The sequence below is a fragment of the Prionailurus viverrinus genome, chromosome B1 (genome assembly GCF_022837055.1).
Source record: "Prionailurus viverrinus isolate Anna chromosome B1, UM_Priviv_1.0, whole genome shotgun sequence".
Taxonomy (NCBI): Eukaryota; Metazoa; Chordata; class Mammalia; order Carnivora; family Felidae; genus Prionailurus; species Prionailurus viverrinus.
Genome location: NC_062564.1, coordinates 56,770,640 through 56,796,997, shown reverse-complemented (window position 1 = coordinate 56,796,997; position 26,358 = coordinate 56,770,640).

Here is a 26,358-nt window from a genome sequence, read left to right as displayed (position 1 = left end):
AATCATTCTTATCTTCTCTCTGTTTCTATGACTTCATCCTTTTTAGGTCCCACATATAAGTGAAATCACATAATATATATCTTTCTGTGTCTGGTTTATTTCACTTAGCAAATGTCTTCCAGTCCAACTATATTGTTGAAAACGGACATATTTCCCTCTTTTTTAAAGCTAGAGCATATTTTGTTGTTCTCAGCCCTTTTCGTATTCACACTGTAAGTCCCTTTTGCTGACCAGAAATAACAATCGTCTGATTACCCGTTATTCATCAACATTAAGCCTAATGTTGGATTATTATCACTGTGCCTTAATTGGGTGATACGAGACAAAAACAGTGAATGCTAGTAGTAAAAATGAGAGATTTAGAAGGGTTGATAGAGAAAGAGAGGAATCAATGGCTACTGTAAGAATTGAAGACTCTAGGATTCTTCATCATGCTAATATTTTTTTCTTGTTTGCAAGTTTTAAAATTTATTTCAGCTTTCCATTTTGTACTGCCATCATGCAGAGGTTTTCACACTGTTTAGGAAGCAGACCTGTAAATCTGCTGGGCGTCCCCATAGCAGCCATAGAAGGTGTATGTGCTGTGGAACCTTCACCCCACTTCTGCCATTTTTTTTCATATTATGAAATTTATTGTCAAATTGGTTTCCATACAGCACCCAGTGCTCATCCCAAAAGGTGCCCTCCTCAATACCCATCACCCACCCTCCCCTCCCTCCCACCCCCCCATCAAACCTCAGTTTGTTCTCAGTTTTTAAGAGTCTCTTATGCTTTGGCTCTCTCCCACTCTAACTTCTTTTTTTTTTTTCCTTCCCCTCCTCCATGGGTTTCTGTTAAGTTTCTCAGGATCCACATAAGAGTGAAAACATATGGTATCTGTCTTTCTCTGTATGGCTTATTTCACTTAGCATCACACTCTCCAGTTCCATCCACGTTGCTACAAAGGCCATATTTCGTTCTTTCTCATTGCCATTGTAGTACTCCATTGTGTATATAAACCACAATTTCTTTATCCATTCATCAGTTGATGGACATTTAGGCTCTTTCCATAATTTAGCTATTGTTGAGAGTGCTGCTGTAAACATTGGGGTACAAGTGCCCTTATGCATCAGTACTCCTGTATCCCTTGGCTAAATTCCTAGCAGTGCTATTGCTGGGTCATAGGGTAGGCCTATTTTTAATTTTCTGAGGAACCTCCACACTGTTTTCCAGAGTGGCTGCACCAATTTGCATTCCCACCAACAGTGCAAGAGGGTTCCCATTTCTCCACATCCTCTCCAGCATCTGTAGTCTCCTGATTTGTTCATTTTGGCCACTCTGACTGATGTGAGGTGGTATCTGAGTGTGGTTTTGATTTGTATTTCCCTGATGAGGAGCGACGTTGAGCATCTTTTCATGTGCCTGTTGGCCATCTGGATGTCTTCTTTAGAGAAGTGTCTATTCATGTTTTCTGCCCATTTCTTCACTGGGTTATTTGTTTTTCGGGTATGGAGTTTGGTGAGCTCTTTATAGATTTTGGATACTAGCCCTTTGTCCGATATGTCATTTGCAAATATCTTTTCCCATTCCGTTGGTTGCCTTTTAGTTTTGTTGGTTGTTTCCTTTGCTGTCCCACTTCTGCCATTTTTAAGTTGACAATCATTTTGAAAAGTTGGTTTCAAAAAAGTTTTAAGTCAAAAGTAATGTCTTTTAGTGATGTCCATACACTTACTAAAAACCATATATAAACAAACCTCTTAACAGTTTTGATACATCACCACTCATTAAAATGACTAGACTAAAACCAGAAACTATTACCACATTATTCGCATAAAGAGCATGAAATTGATGTAGTAAAGGAAGAGGGTTTTTTGTGTGTCTTGTATATCTTTGTTTTTAGATGTTAAGGCAATATTCTTCAATAAAATTAAACAAGTTTGAAGTAAATCTATAAAAATGCTGCAAATTATTTTAACATTTCATATAGTCAACTCCAACTCATCTATTGAATGTTCTTGGGAGCATGGATCCTTTTGCTATTCTCATAAAATTTATGGATTGTATTTTATCAGAAACGGAACATTAAACAATTTTGCTTATGATTTTAAGGATTCGTAGTACATGAAGTTCATCCATAAATTTTCTTTCAATCCACTGACCCCAGGTTAATATGCCTTGTAATCAAGAAAATTTACAGAAAATAATTTAGAATATTTTCTTTGTTTCAGTAGTCCAAACGTGGGCAGCTGTCTTTGAGCCTATCTCATGGTACTTGTCTCATATCCATGTCTCCAGGTATTTCTCAACAAGCCAAAAACAAAACAAAAGAAAACAAAAACAAACAAACAAACAAACAAAACAAAACAACCAAAAAGGATGAATATTTTTAACCAGGAAGTTTGGTCATAGAGTTTGACCACAGAGTTTGATCAACGTGTCTACTTCTGATTCCCAGGGATTTCCTTCAAATTCTACTGATCAGCCTGTAGTACCCTATGCCTGCTTCTACCAAAAAGCCATGTTTATGTCAGCATCTTATCCTTATTGCTAGGACTCTTGTATTTTACCCTATTTTAGTAACCTTGATAATAGAAAGGAGAGGTAGAAGCAGGAGATTTCCTCCTAAAATAGCTACATAAGCTAGTAAGTTAGCCTCACACGCTTCATGAATGTTGACAATACATGAGACTGTTGGTTCAGACACAATAGAAGAATAGTAGAAAGAGCTACATGGTCACACTTGTTCCTTGTGTGCCAACTCCCACAGGATGTGTAAATCCATCACAAAAAAAAGGAATTCTGAGCTATAGAATTCACTGTAATATTATGTGCTACTATGAGATACATTTTTGTTATTAATTAACTTGCCTCCCTCTGTTTCCACCTGCATAAGTAATCATGAGAAGTGGCTTGCAAAGTAGAACTTGAGGTCAAAGCCTTGAATTTTTTTGCATACTCAGCATAGTGTGTACAAGTGCAAGAGGTCTGTGGCATATTTCTTCTTAAAGATATGTGGTAAAATGTGTCAAAATTTGGAAAATCTTCATTATACAGTGAACCAACATTTTCTCAATGACTAATGCATGATGTTACAGGATTTAAAAACTCTACAAAGGACGAAGTACATGAGTGGATTTTAATGTAACAAGATATAAAATGTTTATTTATGTGTTTTCATGTTACACACTACAACTGAACATTAATTAACTACTCCCTGCCCACTTTTAGTATAGTATCAAAGAAACATAACCATAATCACCTGATAAGGGCATTAAAATAATCCTCTCATTTCCAACTACCTCTTTGTGAGAGAAATTTTAAAAGACCTAAATAAATGAAAAATTGCCATTTCCTGGGTTGGAAGACCCAATATTCTTTAGATATGAGTCCCCTCCCCCAAACTCATCTATATGTTTAATACGATTTCAATTGAAATTGTCATTAGATTTTGTAAATAGAAATTGACAATCTCAGTCTAGCTTTTCCATGGTAATATAAATGATGTATAATAGTCAAAAAAGTTTTGGGTAAAAAAATTGTAGATTATCACAGTATCATAAAATATGTTCTATAAAAATGAATAAGCTATTGTGGTATTGGCATAAAAATAGATAGATTAATCTAAAACATAAAGAAGTCATAAATAAATTGACACATATATACATCTATAGTCAAATGATTTTTAACAAATGTGCAAAGTTTATTTTTTTGAAATTGATACTATGTTTTTTAAAGGACAAAGTAGTAAAACTGCTTTGAAATACATTTTGACAATCTTTTTTATTTATAAATCTAAGCATGTATTAATCATATACTCGATACACATCAACTACACATTAAACATATGCTGAAAATATTTCCCACAAATCCCAGGTATTTATGCAATATACATAAAAGCCTATAAACATTTAAAGACTTATGCATAAATATTCAGAGAAGCTGTATTCATATTAGCCAAAAACTAGGTAATACCCAAATATCTATCAAGAGGTCAATAGATAAATAAATTGTGTTATATACATTGTAATACTAATCAGCCTCAAAAAGCAATAAAGTTTTGATACATGCAAAAACATGGATAAATTGCAAAAACATAAATGAATATTAAGTTCATGAAATGAGACCACAAGAGTATACACTCAGTGATTTCTTCATATGAAATTCTAGAAATGGCAGTGATTGTCTGGGACTAGGGTCGAGTGGGTGCTTGGTTGAAATTATAAATCTAAGTAAGAAAACTTTTTACATTGATGGGACTGTTATGTATATTATAAGGGCTGTTATATGGTGTTATTGGGCAGGACTAGTGTGCTTATGTGAAAAAGAAGAGATTCCACAGGTACATTTGGAGACCGAGGTCATGTAAGAACACAACAAAGGCTACATGATGACACAAAGAGAAGATGGCCATAGCAAACAAGGAGAGAGGCTTTAGGAGAAATAAAGCCTGTAGACACCTTGATCTTGGACTTCTAGGCTCCAGAACTAAGAGAAGTACATTTCTGTTGTTTAAACCACCCAGTCTGTGGTATTTTCTAATGGCAGCCTTAGCAGACTAAAACACATGGATTTATCCATCTGCCAGAACTCATCAAACCACATTTAAGATGGGAAGATTTTATTGAATGCATATTATACCTTAATAAAGTTGATTTATATTTTTTAAGTGTTGCAAAAAGAACACTAGGCCGAATGATTTATACATTAATCAGCATTTCCTGAATGGGAAACAGAACATTTGTTCCCTACTTATGATTTGTATAGGACAACTACAAATGCTAAAAAAGATAGTGATCTCACAATGGCTTATATACCGTATATTCAGAATGGAAAAATAAGAGTGAGCAAAGACATTAGGTTTTTAAATGGTTGTGTCTTCAGCTTTAAAATGTCAGCTATGGAGTGCATGGGTGGCCCAGTTGGTTAAGCGTCCAACTCTTGATCTCAGCTGAGGTCACAATCTCATGGTTCATGAGTTTGAGCCCCACATCAGGCTCTGTACTGATGGTGCAGAGCCTGCTTGGGATTCTGTCTCTCCTTCTCTCTTCCCCTCCTCCACTTGTGCGTGCACACACACTCTCTCTCTCTCTCTCTCTCAAAATAAATAAATAAACATTAAAAATTTTTTAAAAAGGGGTCCTGCGTGGCTCAGTCGGCTGAGTGTCCGACTACAGCTCAGGTCATGATCTCCCGGTTTGTGAGTCCGAGCCCTACGTCGGACTCTGTGCTGACAGCTGAGACCCTGGAACCTGCTTCGGATTCTGTGTCTCCTTCTCTCTCTGCCCATCCCCCGCTTGTGCTCTGTCTCTCTCGGTCTCTCAAAAATAAATAAATATAAAATAGTGTCACCAGGCATAAGATACATATTTTTCTGTAGCTCTGCAAGATGAAGAAAATCACAAATGACACTGTCATCAAAGATGCATTCCTTATATAAATAGAATATACCCCCTGAGAGAAATTTGAGGAAGTTTGAGTTTTTGTAGGGTGCATACAGTTAGAGCCAGGGAAATACAGATTTGATTTGTCGTCATTAATTGACCTGATGTATTTCTTCAAGTAACTATGTCTAGGGGAAAATAAACTACTATAAAAAATAGAGATAGAGATGGGGCTTGTGGACATATATAGCATAGTGATATAGAAGAGATAGATAGATAGATAGATATAGATATAGATAGATCACACTGATCGGGGGCAAGTTGTGAGTCATCTTAAACCAATTTTCACATTATACACTTGATTAACTTAGAACACAATTAAATTGGTTTTCGTGGAAAACTTAAAAATTCAAAATAATCAAGATCCAATATGAACTAAAAGTCATGGCTTATTTTTTTTTTCTTTGATGACCAAAGTTAATTGAACAAGCTAAGAGGACTTTAATAAGTTGTATGTATTTATTTTAAGATTTTTTTCCCTTTGGCTTTTCAAAATGAGATGTGTGATAACAAAGCCAGTTTCTGAATGTATAAAATGTAGCTTCTATCAATTGAGTAGTTTTATGTATTTGCAATCTGTATATTTCAAACTATGTTATCTCCTCCGCAGTGTTATAATACATTTGAAACTGTCATTTCTCAGTTATATTGTCCACATTCTACTCTAATATTGCTGATAAACCAAATGCCCAAGAGTTGAGTACACATATGTTGTACATAAAGTCCACCAAATATTTTTTATTTGTGTTTACTCATACTCGTATAATAGCAAAGTTTAATCTGAGCAAGCTAGAGATACTAATTGGCAATTGTGTTCTCTTCTCAAATTTAACTCTTCAATTTTAACCAATGAAACAGGACATTATTTAGCATAGAAAACGTTATATATTTATAAAGAATGTTAATTAACTCAAACAGAATGATAGACTTCAAATAAAATTTCCCTACATACTTTTGACTTAAATTGCATTTGAGGGAATTTTTAAAGTTTAAGAAAATTTATGGTATATTTTAACTAAAATAAGGTGAAGATTATTTGTAAAACAATATAGTTTTATAAGGAAATCTCTTGTTTGCATTTTATAAATAAATTGAATGAGTGGGTAGGAGAAACATGAGCAAAGACCTACAGAAAGATGTTATATCACATTGGGTTTACACTGCAGAAATCAGGTTTACAGAGAACAAAATTACTGATAAGTCATGAAGGAGTCTTTGGAAAAGTGAATAATCTTTTCTTTAGAATGTAATAACTATTTAAGAAAAGATTGTTACATCTTATGTGAATTTATTAGAGTCTCCAAATTGTTTGTAAATAGTGCATTATACTTGCTTACCTTTGGACAATGCCTTTATTATACAAATTCTTGTTTTTCTTAAAAGTGATTTTTCTAAAATGTTTTAGTCATTCATGTTGACAAAAAAAATAGGTCCATTATTAAAAACAACAATTTAATCAAGTGAGTAATGCTGCTTACTGGTAATCTCAAGATGTCTTTCCAATGTTTCGCAAGGTTCTTAGCACTATTTCTTGAATGATTAGTCTTCCTCTTTGAATTCTGTTTTGATTTGGAGGAATAAATGTCATAATTATGTTTCCTTCAGTATAGGTATAATAAGACTAACTGATACTGCAAAGGATAATATTTACCTAAGTAACATTATAAATTTTCTTTATGTTTTGTTTTGTTTTGTTGTTTTTTTTTGATAAAATAATCAGAGATTAAGGTAATATGTGAATTTTCTTCCACATTTGTGCTTTATATCTTTCTTCACGATAAAATTTCCTCCCCCCAAGAAATAACCTTCTGTTGCCATTCCATGTTAATATATGGAACATAAAAAATGTATTTCATGTGTCTCATAAGAAGTTGTAGGTAATGAAAATGAAAACAAAACCTTGGTAAAATCAACAAATAAAAACTTACAGCTGCTTAAAAGTCACATACTGTCTTCATATGTGTATTTTATTAGATTGTAATAAATAGCTTTTAATAGGTAAATGTTATAACCTACTAATGTCTGGCCTTTGGGGCAAAAAATATGTATTACCTCAGCTTCTCAAACACAGGGTTGTGAATCTGAGACCACTTAAGGACTGAATAATTCCTAAGTATGTACAAATTAAAATTATTTGATAGTAATATTAAACTATCTTTGAGCTTTAAAAAGCTTAAAGAGGTTGAGTGTACATAAATGCTGAAAGACCACACAGGGAGTGGTAGAAAACATGCACTCTAAGACCATATTTTTGGAATTGGAAAGCTGCCCCTAATACATTTATATTATAAACTTTATTGAATTAAATGAAATTATATTATATATTTTATTATAGTATATTTTACTGTATACTTTTTGTATTGAAATATAATTGACATCAATTTTCCATTAGTTTCAAGGGTACATTATGACTCAACAGCTCTATTCACAGCATTACATTGTGCTCACTGGAAGTGTAGCTACCGTATGTCACCATGTAACATTATCATGATATTGTTGACTGTATTCCCTGTGCTGTATCTTTTATCCCTGTGAAGTATTCATTCCACAACTGGAAGGCTGTATCTTCCACTCCCCTTCACCCCTTTTGTATCTCCCCCTTGCCCCTGCTCCTCTGGCAACCACTAGGTTGATCTCTGTTTTTGTGAGGCTGTTTCTGCTTTTTTTACTTGTTTATTTGCTTTGTTTTTTAGATTCCATAAATAAGTAAATCGTATGGTATTATCTTTCTTTGATTTATTTCACTTAGCATAATACTCTCTAGGCCTATCCATGTTATCACAAATAGCAAGGTCTCATTCTTTTTTGTGGATGAGTAATAATATTCCATTGGATATCCCATTCCATTGGATACCATTGGATATTCCATTCCATTGGATACCACTTCTTCTTTATCCATTCATCTGTCAGTGGACACTTGGGTTGCTTCCATATAATGACAATTATAAATAATGTCGTGATAAACACAAGAGTGCATCTTTTCAAAAAAGTGTTTTTATTTTCTTTGGGTAAATACCCAGTAGTGAATTACTGGGTCATATGGTGTTTCTATTTTTAATTTTTTGAGGAAACTTCACCCTGTTGTCTACAGTGACTGTACCAGTTTACATTCTTACCAACAATGCACAAGAGTTCCTTTCTCACCACATCCTTGCCAACACTTGTTAAGCTTGTCTTTCCGATACTTTTGGATACTTTATGTTTTTAAGATATTCCTAAAAACAACTAGAAAAAATAGGAAGAAGTATAGGATTGCAATATAGACATTAACATGTAAAAATTCTATAGTTGCTGGCATCCATTAGAAGTAGAGAGGGAGAAAAAAGCAAGTGTGAACTATTCCATCTAAAGAAGTTAGGGGGATTGAATTTAGGGGGATTTTGTGGAATAGAAACAGACGTTTATGTCTAGAACTAGTAGAACACTTTTAAAAAAACTTATAGTTGAAAAGGGGAAAAAAGGTCAAGATAGTGAGCTATTTTGGGGGTGCCTGGGTGTCTCAATCAGCTAAGCATATGACTTTGGCTCAGGTCATGATCTCACGGATCATGGGTTCAAGCCCTGTGTGGAGCTCTGTGCTGACAGCTCAGAGCCTGGAGCCTACTTCAGACTCTGTGTCTCCCTCTCTCTCTGCCCCTCCCTGACTCATGCTCTCTCTCTCTCTCTCAAAAATAAATAAACATTAAAAAAATTTTAAAAAGATACTGAGCTACTTTTTTCTTTTATGGCAGAGAGCAAATAAATATTTAAGTTGGTAAGCCAAATAGTATACATGTATTATTTATAATTATGGAGTTAATCATCCACAGGAATGTAAATGGAAAGACTCAGGTACAGAGAACTTGAAGAGTGAGGCTTGTAGAGTGACACAATTAAGGTTTTCAAAGAAAAATATATTTCATTTGTCACTTTGACACTTATAAAATTTTTGTTAATGTTTTTTATTACAATAATAATGTCAGAAATGTCTTTTAAAATAAGATTAGAAATTTCAGTCGAGTATCACACAACAATTCTTTCTCTGTTATCTTGGAAAATAGATCAAGATCTTTCAAGAAAACTTATATTAGGTATTTTCCCAGTACAACTTGTTTGAGAGAAAGTACATTTAATCTTTATTGCACATTATACATAATTATATCAACCTGCTTATAGAAGTTACAGTATTTGGTTTTGATCATAAAAAAATCCGCACACTCTCAGGGCCCCTGGGTGGCTCAGTCAGTTAAGCATCCGACTTCGGCTCAGGTCATGATCTCATGACTTGTGAGTTAGAGCCCCGCCTCAGACCCTGAGCTGTTAGCACTGCTCCAGCACTGAAGCTGGAGCCTGCTTCAGATTCTGTATCTCCTCCTGTCTCTGCCCCTCCCATGCTCATGCTCTGTCTCTCAATAATAACTAAATGTTTAAAAATCTTTTTTAAAAAATCCTCATACTCTGTTCATTGTACTTCATGTGTAAAACTGACATTTTGGGAAAAGGCCCACAAAATAGGTCCTTATATAGTTATCCTTTATGTATATAGAAAAACTTCACTAGTTTCCTTTTCATCCAGCTGCAAACACACACTTTGAAAATGTATTTCCAAGGAATATCCATAATGATACAACTCTCATTGACTTTCAGGGAGATTTGAATTTTAATGTAGATCATAATTTTAACCTTGTTTTATCTATTTCTATAAACATATACATATATTTTTATTTATAATTTCTACAGTTTTGCTGAGTTTTTGATAAAGGTTGCAGAGAATGTGCAGGTTTCATATAAATGTCTATCTGTATATTTATACTCTATACTTTTATGCTCAACTGAGAGATTGAAACAGTTTTCAAATATTTTCATCCACTTAGTAATCTCTAAGGATGTTCTCAAGTACATCCCCAAACAAAACCAATTTCAACACATTCAATATTTGATTAGATTCCCTAGGTAATGCTATATTATCATTAAAGATCGTGTTAATATCAGTGTAGTTTATTCTGTCTAATTCAGCGTTCCATGTTGCAAAATCAGCAGTGACTTAAATGAGGAACACTAGAAAAAGATCATTTAAATTTGCAATTAATTTAATTCATTGATTGATCTGATAAAGCTGCACTATGATTCTCTATTATAATGAAAATATGAACATGTCTTTGAGAAACAAAAATAAATTTCCATTTGCAGGAGAAACTACTCATTTTACATAACAAATACTCATTCAACTTGAATAAGTAGCAGTGAAAATGAGCCTGGTATCTGGAAATTACCATTTAGCTTATCGCTCTTTTATGTGTGTGTGTGTGTGCGTGTGCGTGTGCGTGTGCATGTGTGTGTGTGTGTGTGTGTGTGTGTGTTTTCCTGACTGAGAACATCGTTTAATTGCTCCATAAACTGTAGAGGGTTTAAAAAATCGCCATAAAATTAAATGAGATAAAAGTGTATGCTAAGTAAAGTGTCATTTCATTGCACTATTTTTTTGTTTTGCTTTATTTTTTTAGAGATGAAATAAAAGGGTCAGAACCATGAAAGTTTTATAGCAGCTCAAATTTAAGTTGACACAGTGTTTTTCCAGAAGTTTTTAAAATCCCCTAGACTCAGTAAAATGTGAATCAAAATTAAGGAAACAGAGCAATGAAAAAAAAAGAGAAGTTGCAAAGAGAAGCTGACTTTGATTCCATTGCTCACAATTGCAGTAATTGCTGTTTCTCTCCAGTTGTGGGTCTCAGTTTTCTTTATAACACAGGATGGAATCTGTCAAACTTATAAGACATCTTTTCATAGAAACAACCATGTTTTTTTTAATTAAAAATAGGTGATAAAATAAAAGTAAGTTATGTTACAAACAATTCATAAATGCTACAAGTATGTGTATTTGCAACAGTGATTGTACAATAGACATTCATTGTAAGTAAGTTTGTGGGCTGGTGGCACAACTTAATGGTCTACCAACCATGCTTCCACAACTAAAATATAAAGGAATGATGGTATTATGTGGGTTACTTTGAATCCTTTCTTATTTATTTGTAAAACAAATTTGTAAATCCTAAATATATTTCACAACTCATCAACTTGGGGGTGGATTCCTGCTCAAAAGAATAAGAGCTGCACTCATTATCAGTGGTCAATTTCACCACTACTGGAGGATAAGAACAGAAAGAAACCGTTCTCTACTTTGACCTGACAACTAACTGGCAAAATTGATGAATAGGATAAAGCGGGTAAATGTTGCCACTTCACACACACCCTTTCTTGTTCATTTCAAATGCTAGTCCTGTGTAGCCATTCATCTTCCTTTGCATGTCCATATGCTTTAGAGGAAGCTGACTTCATGCATATCCTCCAAGGAAGATCTAAGATGATCTAAACAAGTCACATTGATATTACACCCCTTCTGAAACTCAGTTTGGTCAGGGGCTTTATCACAAGTATGGCTAACGAAATACATGTGGATGTATGCTGCCAAGCCTCTAAAGAAAGATTCCTCATCCTTGAAGGAATACTCTAAGAAAAAGACTGTTTCTTGGAGCTTGATATTTTTCCTGTTTTCCTGTACAGATATTTAGTCTAGAACTGCTATGTCCATATTCTTTGGATGAGCAAGCCTAAGGGAAAAGCTGACACACTGAGGACTGTAACACCAGAAAGATGTAGAGACCTCGGATCCTTAAAGGCATCATTTAACTAATTCTGTCACTAAATTCTGTGGCTGCCTCCCTGCTGGGCTTTTTGTTCCATGTGGTAGCGCATGTCCTTGCTGTTTATGCTGATGTAGGTTGGTTAGTGTATGACACCAAACGTAGCAGTGGGAATAGCTGGAAAATCTCCAGGATATGCCTTGTTTGGGGACTGTGTATGCAAGAAGGAGGAGGAGGAGAAGGGAGGTGATATTATAGCCACTTTCCCATGGATTTGATTACCTTTTTAGTCACTCATTGATTTAAATAAACTGTATCAATAAGACATGGTTCTGTACTTCATGGGGCAGGCACATACATAAAGCATTTCAGTATTTCATCAAATTTTCATCATATTTTTCATCAAAAGGTATTTGATGGACAATTAACTAGGGCATGCTGGAGAAGAAGATATCCAATCTGTTTTGTCTAACCAGATTCACCATCTGGAAGTTCAGTACATTTGGCCTCCTTGACTAGCTTCAGGTCTATTTGCAACCAAATTGATATTTGCAGTCACAATATGGATCCCTTCTTTTCAAATTGATAGTGAGAGCATATAAATAACAAAATGTAAGTGGAAATGATTTAGCAAAGAGAATCAAAAGCTTTAAGAGTATTCTTTCCTTAGCATGATGAGCACTGAATAATGTATAGAATTGTTGAATCTTATATTGTGCACCTGAAACTAATATAACACTGTATATTGACTATACTGGTATTAAATTTTAAAGAAAAAAAGAATTCCATGTTTAACTAACATTAAATCAAAAGAAGCTTAAAAAAAGTATTATTTTCTTTAACCCAGGAGTTTTTTACTGGAAATTTATTGTGAGGAATTAATCAGACTGTCAAAGCATCTACAAATCTATTGATTACCAATCATTGGTAAAAAAAAACAAAACAAAACCCAGAGCAATGCAAATGCTCAATGATAGGTTTTTGTTAGCAAATTTTGTGATAGAAAAATGAAAGATTAACATGTAGTCATTCATAGTCATGTTTTAGAAGTACAAAGTATACTTAATGAGGCTAAATGAAAATCAGCATTTACAAAAGCTGATAACCATGTGGTCGGAAAAGTACATAAAGAAAAAGAAACTGCACACAAGTAGTAACTGTGTTTTCTATCCATACAATATGGTGATGGAAGAGATTTTACTTTCACTTTTCATTTTTCTGAATGCCAAAACTTTTATACTGAAAAGTTACTATTATAGTCAGGAAATATTTTGTTTAAAAAGATCTCTTTATTAGAAATATGGCTTTGGGGAACCAGGGTGTCTCATTGAGTTTAGTGTCCAACTCTTGATTTTCGACTCAGGTCATGATTTCATGGTTTGTGGGTTCAAGCCCTGAGTCAGGCTCCATCCTGATACTGCAGAGCCTGTTTGGGATTCTCTCTCTCTCTCCCTCTCTTTCTGCCCCACCCCTGCTCATGTTCTCTCTCTCTCTCTCTCTCAATAAGTAAATAAACTTTTAATGTATATATTTATATGTATATATGGCTTTGTTTCCAGTCCAACACGTAAAGAGTTTAGATGTCATCACTCCCATCTCCATAACAAGAAAAAAAATTCAAAGAATAGAAGAAGATGAATCTTCCTAATTCCATTTGAGAACTGAGATCAAAGGGCAAATAAATTGCAGAGACACGAATCAGGAGACCAGAAATAAAGCCACGACTATACCATCAACCAGTAATTGACAAGGGAACCAAAAATACTCACTGGGGAAAGGATAGCTTCTTCAATAAACAGGATTTTAAAAATTGGATATTCCCATGCAAAAGAATAAATTGGACCCTTATCTTACAAAACTCACAAATATTAATCTGAAATGTATTAAGGACTTAAATTTAAGACCTCAAATTGTAAAATTTCTAGGAAAAAAATTCCTTGACAGTGGTCTCAGAGATTATTTTTTGGATATGACGCCAAAAGAGAAGCAACAAAGTCAAAAATAAGTAACAAGTAGGACTACATTAAGCTAAAATACTTCTGCACAGCAAAAGAAATAATAAACAAAATGAAAGGCAACTATGAGAGAAAATGAGAGAAATATTTGCATACCATGTATGTGATAAAAGTTTCATATTCAAAATATATAAGGAACTCATATAATTCAATAGAAAAAAGCAAATGATCTTATTAAAACATGGGCAAAGTAACTGAATCGACATTTTTCCAAAGAAGACATATTATGTCCAACAGTTACATGAAAAGGTACTCAACGTCACTAATCATCAGGGAAATGCAAATCAAATACTGTACGATCTCATTTATATGTAGAATCTAAAAAGGTTGATCTCAAAGAAACAAAGTAGACTGGTAGTTGTCAGGAGCTGGGTGTTAGGGGAAATAGGGAGACATTTGTCAAAAGATACAAAGTCCCAGATATAAAATGAATAAATTCTGGGGTCAAATGTAGAGCATGGTGACTACATTGAATACTTTGCTATATTTGACAGTTGCTAAGAGAGTAGACCTTACAAGTCCTCACAACACACACACACACACACACACACACACACACACACAAATAATTATGTGAAGTGATGGATATGTTAATTAGTCTAATTGTGGTAATCATTTCACAATATATATGTGTATCAAATCATCACTCTGTATTCCCTGGGGCGCCTGGGTGACTCAGTTGGTTAGGCAACCACTTCAGCTCAGGTCATGATCTCGCAGTTTTTAAGTTCAAGCCCCACCTCCGGCTCTGTGCTGACAGCTCAGAGCCTGGAGCCTGCATCAGATCTGTGTCTCCCCCTCTCTCTACCCTTCCCCCACTCACATTCTGTGTCTCTCTGTCTCTCAATAATAAATAAACGTTAATTTTTTTTAAATCATCACACTGTATACCTTATATTTATACAATGTTATGTCAGTTATATCTGAATTTTAAAAAAAATATAAATTACCCTGTAAGCTACATTATATTACTTAGATAATTGAATACATTGATTATACCCATAATCACTTAACCACCATGTATGAACATAATCGATTATCTGATAATTTTCATGGTTTGTCTTGCGTTATTAATTACAAGTTGTCCTATAATTTATCTTACAATATTATTTGATGTCTCACTCTCTGAAACTTTTTGCCCACAAATAAATGATCACGTTTACATTTTCACATAGCATTAGCTGATCAGTCTTAATTTTAGGTCGATGTTTGCATAGGTTGTCTAATAGAAGGTCCACTCTCACTCTTTAAACTAAGGTGGAGGGGCGCCTGGGTGGCGCAGTTGGTTAAGCGTCTGACTTCAGCCAGGTCACGATCTCGCGGTCCGTGAGTTCGAGCCCCGCGTCAGGCTCTGGGCTGATGGCTCGGAGCCTGGAGCCTGTTTCCGATTCTGTGTCTCCCTCTCTCTCTGCCCCTCCCCCGTTCATGCTCTGTCTCTCTCTGTCCCAAAAATAAATAAACGTTGAAAAAAAATTTAAAAAAAAATAAATAAACTAAGGTGGATAAAAATCTTACAATAGTGAAAACACTAATATCTTCTCTTAATATAGAATGTACACCACAGAATAGAAAAGTTGTTACAAAATTGTAAGCTGGTAAAAATAAGTGGTGGTATGAGTTGGAGGCAATTTTCAACACATAGAGCGCCTTGATAATATCTGCTGGATATACAACATGGAGTACTAGGCAAGAATTATAAGCATTAGACCAGATATACACACAACAACCTGCATTTTACATGCTTAGTGCTGAATGAAGAAAAATCAAGAAACAGAAAGAAATATATAATGCAATGCCAGTCATGAAAACTAAAAATACAAGCTAACATGGTAATTTCGCTTCTAGATATTTGTTCAAAAATATGAAAGCAAATGTCTACATAAAGAGTTACAGAAAAATGTCCATGTAGCATTATTCATAATATCCCACAACTGGAAAAATTAAAAATATTCATCATCACTTAAAGGGATAAAAATTTAGGTATATACTCTGAATTATTATTTAACAAAGAAAATGGATAAACTACCAATACACGTAAAACCATTAATAAATATCTAAATAAAAAAAAATGCCAAGGGAAAGGAGTCAGATTCCAAATAGTATATAATGAATCATTTCATTTACATGAAATTTTAGAATAGACAAATCTAACCATAACAACAGAAAAAAATCATTGATGGTCTAGGCCTGAGGGTAGTGGGAAGGATTAATTACAAAGGGACAAGAGAAAACTTTTTGAAGGATGGAAATGTCCTCTACTTTGATTGTGGTGATGGTTACCCATGTGTACACTATGTTAAAAGTCATCTAAGTGTTTGAAATGGGTACATTTTATTGTATGTAAATTACCTTATTATAATTTATAAGCATATATGTAAAAAAAAGGGAAAGAATCAATGGAACCTAAAACTAATTCTCTGCAAAGATCAATAAAATAATAAAACTAAAAAAAACACTCTAGGTCCAGGCTAATCAGAGAGAGAGAGAGGGAGAGAACACAAATTACTGTTATTAACAGGCAAAGCTGGACCATTACAACTTGCCCCAAGAATATTAAAAGACTAATGAGTAAATAAATTGTGAAAAACTCATTTCATTTGTCATACTCATTCCTGTTGTTCAGGGGCCAGCATAAATTTCCATTGTTGTTAAGAGTCTGCACTTGATTCCTAGACCAGGCTACCTCCCTCTCTTTATGTCTTGCCAGTACCCTCTGTCCTCTACCAAACACATTGTACTTTATGTTTTTCAAAAGAATATCATAGTCAACACATGATACATCGCGTGGAGTTCAGAGATAGCTGGAAGACCATGTAACCCGAAGCTAGGCACCAATGTCAGTACACAGAAGCCTTCTTTGGTGACAGTTGAGAGTTAAGTGAATAGATTTGTTAATCAGATAATTTCACCAAGGATTTTCAGTATTCAGATATGGCCTGTAACTTACTGTTTGATATAATATGAAGCATTTCTCCAACATTTCACATAGTCCTCAAAATTCTGGTATATACTTGAAAATATTCCATGAAAATAATTCCCTGAGAAATGTTCACTGAAAATAGAGTGATATAAGTTTCTTATATAGTTTAGTAGAAGGTAAAAATTAAAAAGATCTTTTATATTTTTTACTTGTTTTTATTTTCCAGATTGCTGGAATTAACAAAAAATACTGGACTTGAATTTCATACTATAAATCTTATGTAGTTTAAGGACAAGGGGCAGCATAGTTTAAAAAAGATTTGTGTAAACATTAGGGCATGGTTTTTGTCTGTGTCCCTAAGCACTATGCCTATGTATCTTCCTACAACTAAGTAAGCTATATAGTAATTTTAAAACTTTATTTAACTAAATGTTGTACTGATGGAGTATATATTAAATCCTTTTGGCACTAAGTTCTTGAAAAAATTACATTTCTACATTTACATTTTTAATTATAACATATGCTGTGATTTAAATTGTAATATAAAATTCATCTGGTTGGCTTTATCTTCTTTAGGCAATAAACTGCAATATGCTATGAGTAAATTGAATTAAATTAAACAAGTGGAAAATATAGTTGAATCATCTCATAATTTTAATTTTTTAGTTTCCATTTTGTGCCAGCTGTTTGCTCTTTGTAAGATGCTCTACACAATATTATCACATCGATAGCTAACTAAAATTTAAATTCAGATGACACCACCGTCAAAAATTATGAAGGTGGTCATTTAAATATTTCAAATTGTTCTGAAAACACTATGTTAAACATGCAAAATCAAGCTCTGAATTGTATGTATAATTAACTGAATCACAATGAAAGTTTTGTATATGGTCTGTATGGAATTTCCCAGTTTTAGATGGAGAATATTAAACTCTCTGAATGTCTTCCAAATGTATGTCAGATTTCCCTAAAATTTCGTGAATATTTTTTAAAAGTTGATTGCATTTACATTAGTCAATTTCAAACAGAAGAGCAAAAATAATAAAACAATGTAAGCTTTTGTGAAAAGATTGGAGAACTAGTGTAAAAATAAAGAATTCAGAAGGAGGCAGCAGCAATAAAGGTAATATAGACTTTGTTCTGGAAAAGTTATGTGCCATAAACAATACATAAGAAAAAAACTGTAATTTCAGATGGTGACAAAAACTCTATAGGAGATAAAAGTGGATAATGGATGCAAGCGACATACAAGCTGAGATGTAAATCCTCAAAACAATATTTGAGGAAAGAGTTGTCTGGGCAGATAGGACAGAAAGAAAACAGGTACTGAAGTGGGAACAAGGAAATGTGATTTGAGCAGTGAACCTGCAAGACATAGTTACAAGATAAGTTCCACAATGCAAGCAAGGAACAGACCATTTGATCAAAAGTTTTAGGTTTGGATTATAGTCTAAGCACTCTACTAGTAGAGACATCATAATCGGTATTTTTTTTTTCATGATCTGATTCACATGTACAAATTATCCTTCTTGCAGCTTCCTGGAAAATGGCTTGCAAAGAGGAGCAAATGTGAAACCAGGCAAAGAAGGTAGGCAGTAATTGCAGTAGTCTAAGATGGTGAGGAAGAGAGCTTTGTATATGACAGTAGCAAGGATGGTGTAGGTAGACTGTGTAAAACATTATTTCACTTTAATCAGCAAATACAGTTAATATCTCTCAAAAGAATGTCAGATATTAAAATTCTAAAATGTCATAGGTTGATTGGATTCAGTTATCTTCATAATTTCAAAAATTTATGAATGTGCTACCTTTCCATTTAAGAGGAAATTAAAATTGAATGGCTACTTTCTACCTTCCCTTCTTTCTAATGCCAATGATTTACCCAAAGTCCCTGGCTTATTAACACTTCCATTACAAAACAGTTGTACACATTAAATGAACCCAAATTTAGGATGTAAAGAATACGTTTTAAGGGTTGTTGAGTGTGTTAAAGGTTAGCAATGACATTTGTTCTATCTGCAAACAAAACACACGAAGCAAGAAGGGATCATCATTGAGAATATAGTTTAAGGGACAAAAAGAGAAATGTGATGAAGCCTAAATCTGTATTTTAAGTTCCTCCTACTAATCTATACTTTAATTGTACACTTTGGCTCCCTTAAGTCCGTATGAGGAAACGCATTTTATCAAATGCATTTCCCAAATATGTTTGGGGTGCAATAAGGAATAAGCTGACGTTACAGTGCATATTGTGACTTCAATTACTACAAAATTATCAGTCTATTTTTAAGAGCAAAGTTATTTTGTCTTTAGAAACAAAGCAGTTAAGTGATTTTGTACAGGTCACAACCCAAGTTAATTGGATATTGGTAATAGAACCACAACAACTGATCCTTGAAATACATCACCAGAAGATCATGTTCCCTTTTAAAATAAAGAAAATAATTCTTCAAATGGTGAATAATATTACCTCTCTTACTATTTTTGTCAGTTTTATTGAGGTGTAATGTATGTGTAATAAAATATACCCAGTTTAGTTATGCCGACCAATAAGTTTTTAGAAACATTGTCATTGTCACAATTATGAAACAATTCCATCACCCTCAAATAACTCCCTATTACCTCTTTGCAGTTAACTCTCCCCACCATCAGCCTTAGACAACCATTTATTTATTTTATATAAGAAGAGAGATCTTTTACTTTTTTGGTTATGTTTATTATAAGCATATTAGGTTTTTTGGTGCAATGTAAATGGGATAGATTCCTTGATTTCTCTTTCTGCTGCTTCACTATTGGTGTATAGCAATGCAACAGATTTCTGTATGTTGATTTTGTATCCTGTGACTTTACTGAATTTGTATACCAGTATTAGCCTTTTTTTTTTTGGTGGCATGTTTCAGGTTTTCTATATAGAGTATCATGTCATTTGCAAATAGTGAAAGCTTGATTTCTTCCTTGCTGATTTGGATGCCCTATATTTCTTTGTATTGTCTGATTGTTGAGGCTAGGACTTTAAGTAGTACGGTAAACAACAAGGATGAGAGTGGACATCCCTGCCTTGTTCCTGACCATACAAGAAAAGCTTTCAGTTTCTCTCCATTAAAGATGATATTAGCTGTGAGTTTTTCACATATTGCCTTTATTATGTTGAGGCATGTTCCTTCTAACCCTATTTTGTTGAAGGTTTTTATCACGAATGGATGTTGTACTTTGTCAAATGATTTTTCTGTATTTATTGAAAGGATCCTATAGTTCTTACCCTTTATTTTATTAATGTGGTGTACCACATGGATTGATTTGCAAATATTGAACCACCCTTGAAGCCCAGGAGTAAATGCCACTTGATCTTCGTAAATGATTCTTTTAATGTACTGTTGGATTCTATTTGCTAGTATTTTATTGAGAATATGTGTATCCCTGTTGATCAGGGATATTGTCCTGTAGTTCTCTAAGATATCTAGGAATCAAGCTAACCAAAGAAGTAAAAGATCTGTACTCTGAAAACTATAAAACACTGATGAAGGAAATTGAAGATGACTCAGAGAAACGGAAAAACATTCCATGCTCATGGTTTGGAAGAACAAACACTATTAAAACATCTCTATTTCCCAAAGCAATCTACACATTTAATACAATCCCTATGAAAATGCCACCAGCATTTTTGACTGAGCTAGAACTAACAGTCCTAAAATTTGTATGGAATCTCTAAAGATTCCAAATAGCCAAAGCAATCTTGAAAAAGCAAAACAAAGCTGGAGGCATCATAATTCTGGACTTCAAGTTATATTATAAAGCTCTAGTATCAAGTCAGTATGGTAATGACACAAAAATAGACACACAGATCAATGGAACAAAACAGAAAACCCAGAAATGAACCCACAACTATATAGTTAATTAATCTTCAACAAAGCAGGAAAGAATATCCAATGGCAAAAGACAGTCTTCAACAAATGGTGTTGGGAAAACTGGATAGCTACCTGCAAAAGAATGAAACTGGACCACTTTCTTACAACATACACAAAAATAAATTCAAAATTGATTAAAGACCTAAATGTAAGACAGGAAACTAAAACCCTAGAGAACAAAGGCAGTAATGTCTTTGACATCAGTCATAGCAACTTCTTACTAGATATGTCTCCAGAGATAAGAGTAACAAAAGCAAAAATTAACTATTGGGACTTCATCAAGATAAAAAGCTTCTGCACAGTGAAGGAAACAATCAACAAAACTAAAAGGCTGACTACAGAATGAAAGAAGATATTTGCAAATGACATATCTGATAAAGGGTTAGTATCCAAAATACATAACAAACTTATCAAATTCAACACCCAAAAAACAGATAATCCAATTAAGAAATGGGCAGAAGACACGAATAGACATTTTTCCAAAGAAGACATCCAGATGGCTAATAGACACATGGAAAGATGCTCAACATCACCCATCATCTGGGAAATACAAATCAAAACTACAATGAGATATTACTTCACACAAGTCAGAATGACTAAAATTAACAATACAGGAAACAATAGGTGCTGATGAGGATACAGAGAAAGGGGAACCCTCTTACACTGTTGGTAAGAATGCAAACTGGTGCAGCCACTCTGGAAAACAGTATGGAGATTCCTCAAAAAGTTAAAAATAGTGGATCATAGTTACCATGATCCAGTAACTGAACTACTAGGTATTTACCTAAAGGTTACCAAAATACTGATTCGAAGGGACACATGCACCCCGATTATTATAGCAGCATTATCAACAATAGCCATATTATGGAAAAAGCCCAAACGTCCATTGACTGATGAATGGATAAATAAGAGGTGGTATACATATTATCTTACTCATATGTGGAACTTAAGAAACAGTAACAGGTGAACACATGGGAAGCGGGGGGAGAGAAGAGAAGAGAGGGAAGCAAATCACAAGTGCCTCATAAGATAGAGGACAAACAGGGTTGATGGAGGAAAGTGGTTGGGAGATGGGTTAGATGGGTGATGGGTATTACAGAGGGCACTTGTGATGAGCACTCATTGTTGCAGGTGAGTGAGGAATCGCTGAGTTCTACAGCTGAAACTCATATTACACTGTATGTTATCTAACTAGAATTTAAATAAAAACTTGGGGGGAAAAGAAACAAAAAATAAAAATTAAAAGCTGTAATTATGATTGTAAATTTATCTTTCTCCTATTGTATGATATTTTTATATAATCTCAAGCAAATTTATTATATGTGCTACCTTGTTTCCAGCTTCATGTTAAGATAGGAATATTGAAGTGAAATTCAAATCTCTCGAATCGGCTCAGTATGCCATCAGTTTTTCCTTTTGGGAAATTGTTCTTTTTCTTTAGTGAAGAATGTATTATATTAAAAGATAAGAAATTCTATCCTTCTTATGGTAAGAGACTCCTCACAGAAATTTATTTTTTCCTGGTGGATGTTCCTTGTAGAGTCTTCCCTCTTCCTCCCCTTCACAATTAAATCCTGAATTAATTTAGTAGATGGACAATTTAGTGTTGCTCTATTTATCCTACTTCTAGAAGACATATAATAGGAAGGGCCAGTGAGTCTGGGGTAGTAAATAAGATTCTGTCAAATGCTATAAATCATTTGCAATAAAGTGATTCCTGTAGGGAAGTAGGCATTCTGTCACTTCCCAGTGCCACATTTTTAGCTGTACTCTTTTTTTTTTCCAGCAATTGGCTTGCATTTTATTATTCTTCCAAAGATAAGCATAAATATTTAGGGTGGATGTATAGATAGATGGTAGATGCATAGATAGATGATAGATAGATAGATAGATAGATAGATATAGATAGATATAGATTATATAGATATAGATACAGATATACATATAGATACAGACATAGATATAGATATAAATAATTTATGAGGTCTTATACAGAAGCTACTTCATCCAGTCCAAATCTGGATGGAGGGATATTTTTAAATACCCCCAAACCTCTGCATGTGCCCCAATCCCAGCAAAGGCCCTAGGAACATACCTAAAAAACAATTCTGATAATTATCCCTTATATTTCCTAAGCTAATTTTGTGAGCTAGACTCCCATGGGTTTTGGGCTTACAAGTTACTGTTAATATTTACATAAAAATAAAAGTAAATGTAAAAATTCTGGGTGTTTAATAGCAAGTACATATATATATATATACATATATATATAACTATATATATATGTATATATATTATAAAATACAAAAATTTTTGAAAATTTTACTTATAAAAGTTTGTGTAGAAGAAGTAGTGTCTTATTTAGAATGCCTGTCACATTTGAACATAAAATGTGTGTAGTATGCATAAAAGATACCCAGTTTCAAATATGCTCTCCATTTATATTCTGCATTTCCCACACTGAGCTTAAACAGTGGTTTATCATTAAAGATTTAAATCTTGTGTAGAAATAAATATTAGCAGGCTCAGTAGGTCTCTTCTTACTGCAGGTCTGTTATTTATTTATTTATTTTTTAGGTTCCTAATATACCAGTTTATCTAGTTTAGAACTGGTAGTATAAAATTATTTTCCAAAGTTATATATGTGAAGGGAATGAGGGAAATTTATTTTTCTTGTTTGCTAAAATCAATTTTAGAAACATATTATATAATATATATTTTATATATAATGTACACACATATATATTATATAATATTATAGCTCAAGTTTCCAAATGACATAAAATGATGGTTATGAACTGGAGAAGTAAATATTTAATATATTCCTCATAGTAGTACTAAGATAGTATTAGAGTAGAGATTATGCTATTGTTTTCCCAAAGCTATTCTAAGCACTAAATAGCATCATTTTCAAATAAAATAACATTATATGTTTCTGTGGCTTCTAACCAATAACTACGTGTGAAAGCTAAGTCATTTAAAAATCTTATCTAAGTATAAATGATCATATTATAATTTACAATTTAAAACAGTATTAATTTTAATATTTTAAGAAATCATATGAAATAGATCACTAATATAGAACTCATTATTTTTATTAATCTGTTATTGAATATCATAGAATATATATTTTCTCTGAATCCCCCCAAAACAAGTATGCTAAATCTAAAATGCACCAGTTGGGTTGACTCACTTCAATTTTGTTTAATCACAAAAATTCCAAAAAGTTCAAGTTGATGTATACAGTTAGTAACAAACATTAAAAGTAAATTTAGAGATGGTTTTATTTAATCAGGTCTACCAATTCAGGAATCTCTTCCACCAACCCCTGGAACACTTGATTGAAAAAGTGGCCTCTACTAAGGGACCTCAGTGACTGGTGATATGATTTCTTAGGAGATAGCCCCCAAATCATTGCCCTTTAACACTTTGTGTTCAGTCTTATCAAGTATTGCTTCTACTAGAATATATTTGGGGCGCCTGGGTGGCGCAGTCGGTTAAGCGTCCGACTTCAGCCAGGTCACGATCTCGCGGTCCGTGAGTTTGAGCCCCGCGTCGGGCTCTGGGCTGATGGCTCGGAGCCTGGAGCCTGTTTCCGATTCTGTGTCTCCCTCTCTCTCTCTGCCCCTCCCCCGTTCATGCTCTGTCTCTCTCTGTCCCAAAAATAAATAAATAAACGTTGAAAAAAAATTTAAAAAAAAGAATATATTCTATGAGGGCAAGTATCATATCTAATCTATTTTTACTACCCAGAATATAGCAGAGTTGTTGGATCATAAATTCTAACCCAGGTATTCAGTAAAAATTTGAGCGCTTATATCTTGGGCTCTGTGCTATGTACCAGAAATATAGCTGCGAATAAGGGAGACATTACATATGCTCATAAAGCATATAACAATCAGATAACAATCTGTTAGTTTAGAGGGACATTGAGTAAATATTAAAAAGTGAGGTACCATGTAAGCAAATCATAGGCAACTTGCTTGTGTTGGAAATTACATTTAAACTGAGCCTCAATATATACATGGAGGCTACTCAGGTCAAAACGAAAAAGACCATTCTGCATCTTGTGAGTAACTTGTGCAAAACCAGTAAGCAGGCAAAAAGCACAGTACATCCAAAAAAACACCCTTCCCTCCCTTTTGCCTACTAACAATGTCCATTGATTCCTGATATCTATTATTACAAAATTTTTCATGCAGTACTATTTCAAAATAGAAGTATTTCTCATTTGCAACATACCACAGATACAATTTTACTTCAATATGTGATGATTGTTATCAAAAACTGTTTTCTTCACTATATCCTGGTCCCCTTCATGGTAGGAACAAGATCTATTTTAATTCACCACCACATATCCAATATTTAGTATTGTACTTTGCATATAATAGGTTCTTGTTAATATTGTTCAGGTGAAGAAGGGGAAAAAAAGGAAAGCAAATGTATAAAATTATATGACATGAGGCTTGGAGAGATGGGCCAGATCTGGGTCATGCAGGCCCTGGTTGGCCACATTTAGAATGCTGACTGTTTTCTTCAGGGTAAGTGAAACAAGTAAAATATTTTAATCAGTTGGATGACAAGATCAACCTTATTCACTACACTATGGAATATAGGCATACAAAACCAGAGGAAGAACAGGTAATTGGTTAATACTATAGGCTGAGGGAAAAATAATGGGAACTTAGGAGGCAGTGGCTGACTTTGAGGGCTATTTAAAAAAATAAACATAGTGAATTATTGAAATGAAGTGAAAAGTGTGAAGCAGAGAGAGAGATACTGAGAATAATCAACGGAAGTCTCACTTCAAACCAAAGTGAAGGATGGCAGGCCCATCCCAGGTAGTGTGGTCCTCAGGAAAATAAATTCTATGGATATCCCATCTATATAAACAATTTGGTTTGAAAATTGAATGCAAAAGTCACAAGTCCATGTGAATAATGGATTTAGAATGATGTATAGAGAAGAGGTACTTTTGTCTTGTTTAATTGTCCAATCCGTGTACAGAAAGACTCCATAGTATGGTCTCTGGTTGTTCAGTTCCAAGAGTCATTTGGTGTTCTTTCCTGCCAAGTGTGTTAATTATATATCTCCTACTGAAGGAGAAAAGGTAGCAACACTGTTATTACATGTTGCTACATGTCATGGCTCTTTGGAACCTTGTTTCATTGAGACACCATAGAACTTCTTGCTTTTGCAGTTTCCTCATACTATTATTTAATCCACATCATTATTTATGATACTGCATCATTCATCTTCCTGACTATGAATAACAACTTCCTGTGACCCTTTTCAAGGTTCTTATTGTGCTTCTACTATGACGGCTATGAAAGCAAGTCTTACCCAGAGTAAGATGGTCCTACCCAGAGAAATGTAAGCAATAATTAGCTTTCTGATCAAATTAATTATACTACTCATATTTTATAACATAAACAAGAAACACCACAGCTTCTAACCATATCTTGATGTCCTTGGCCT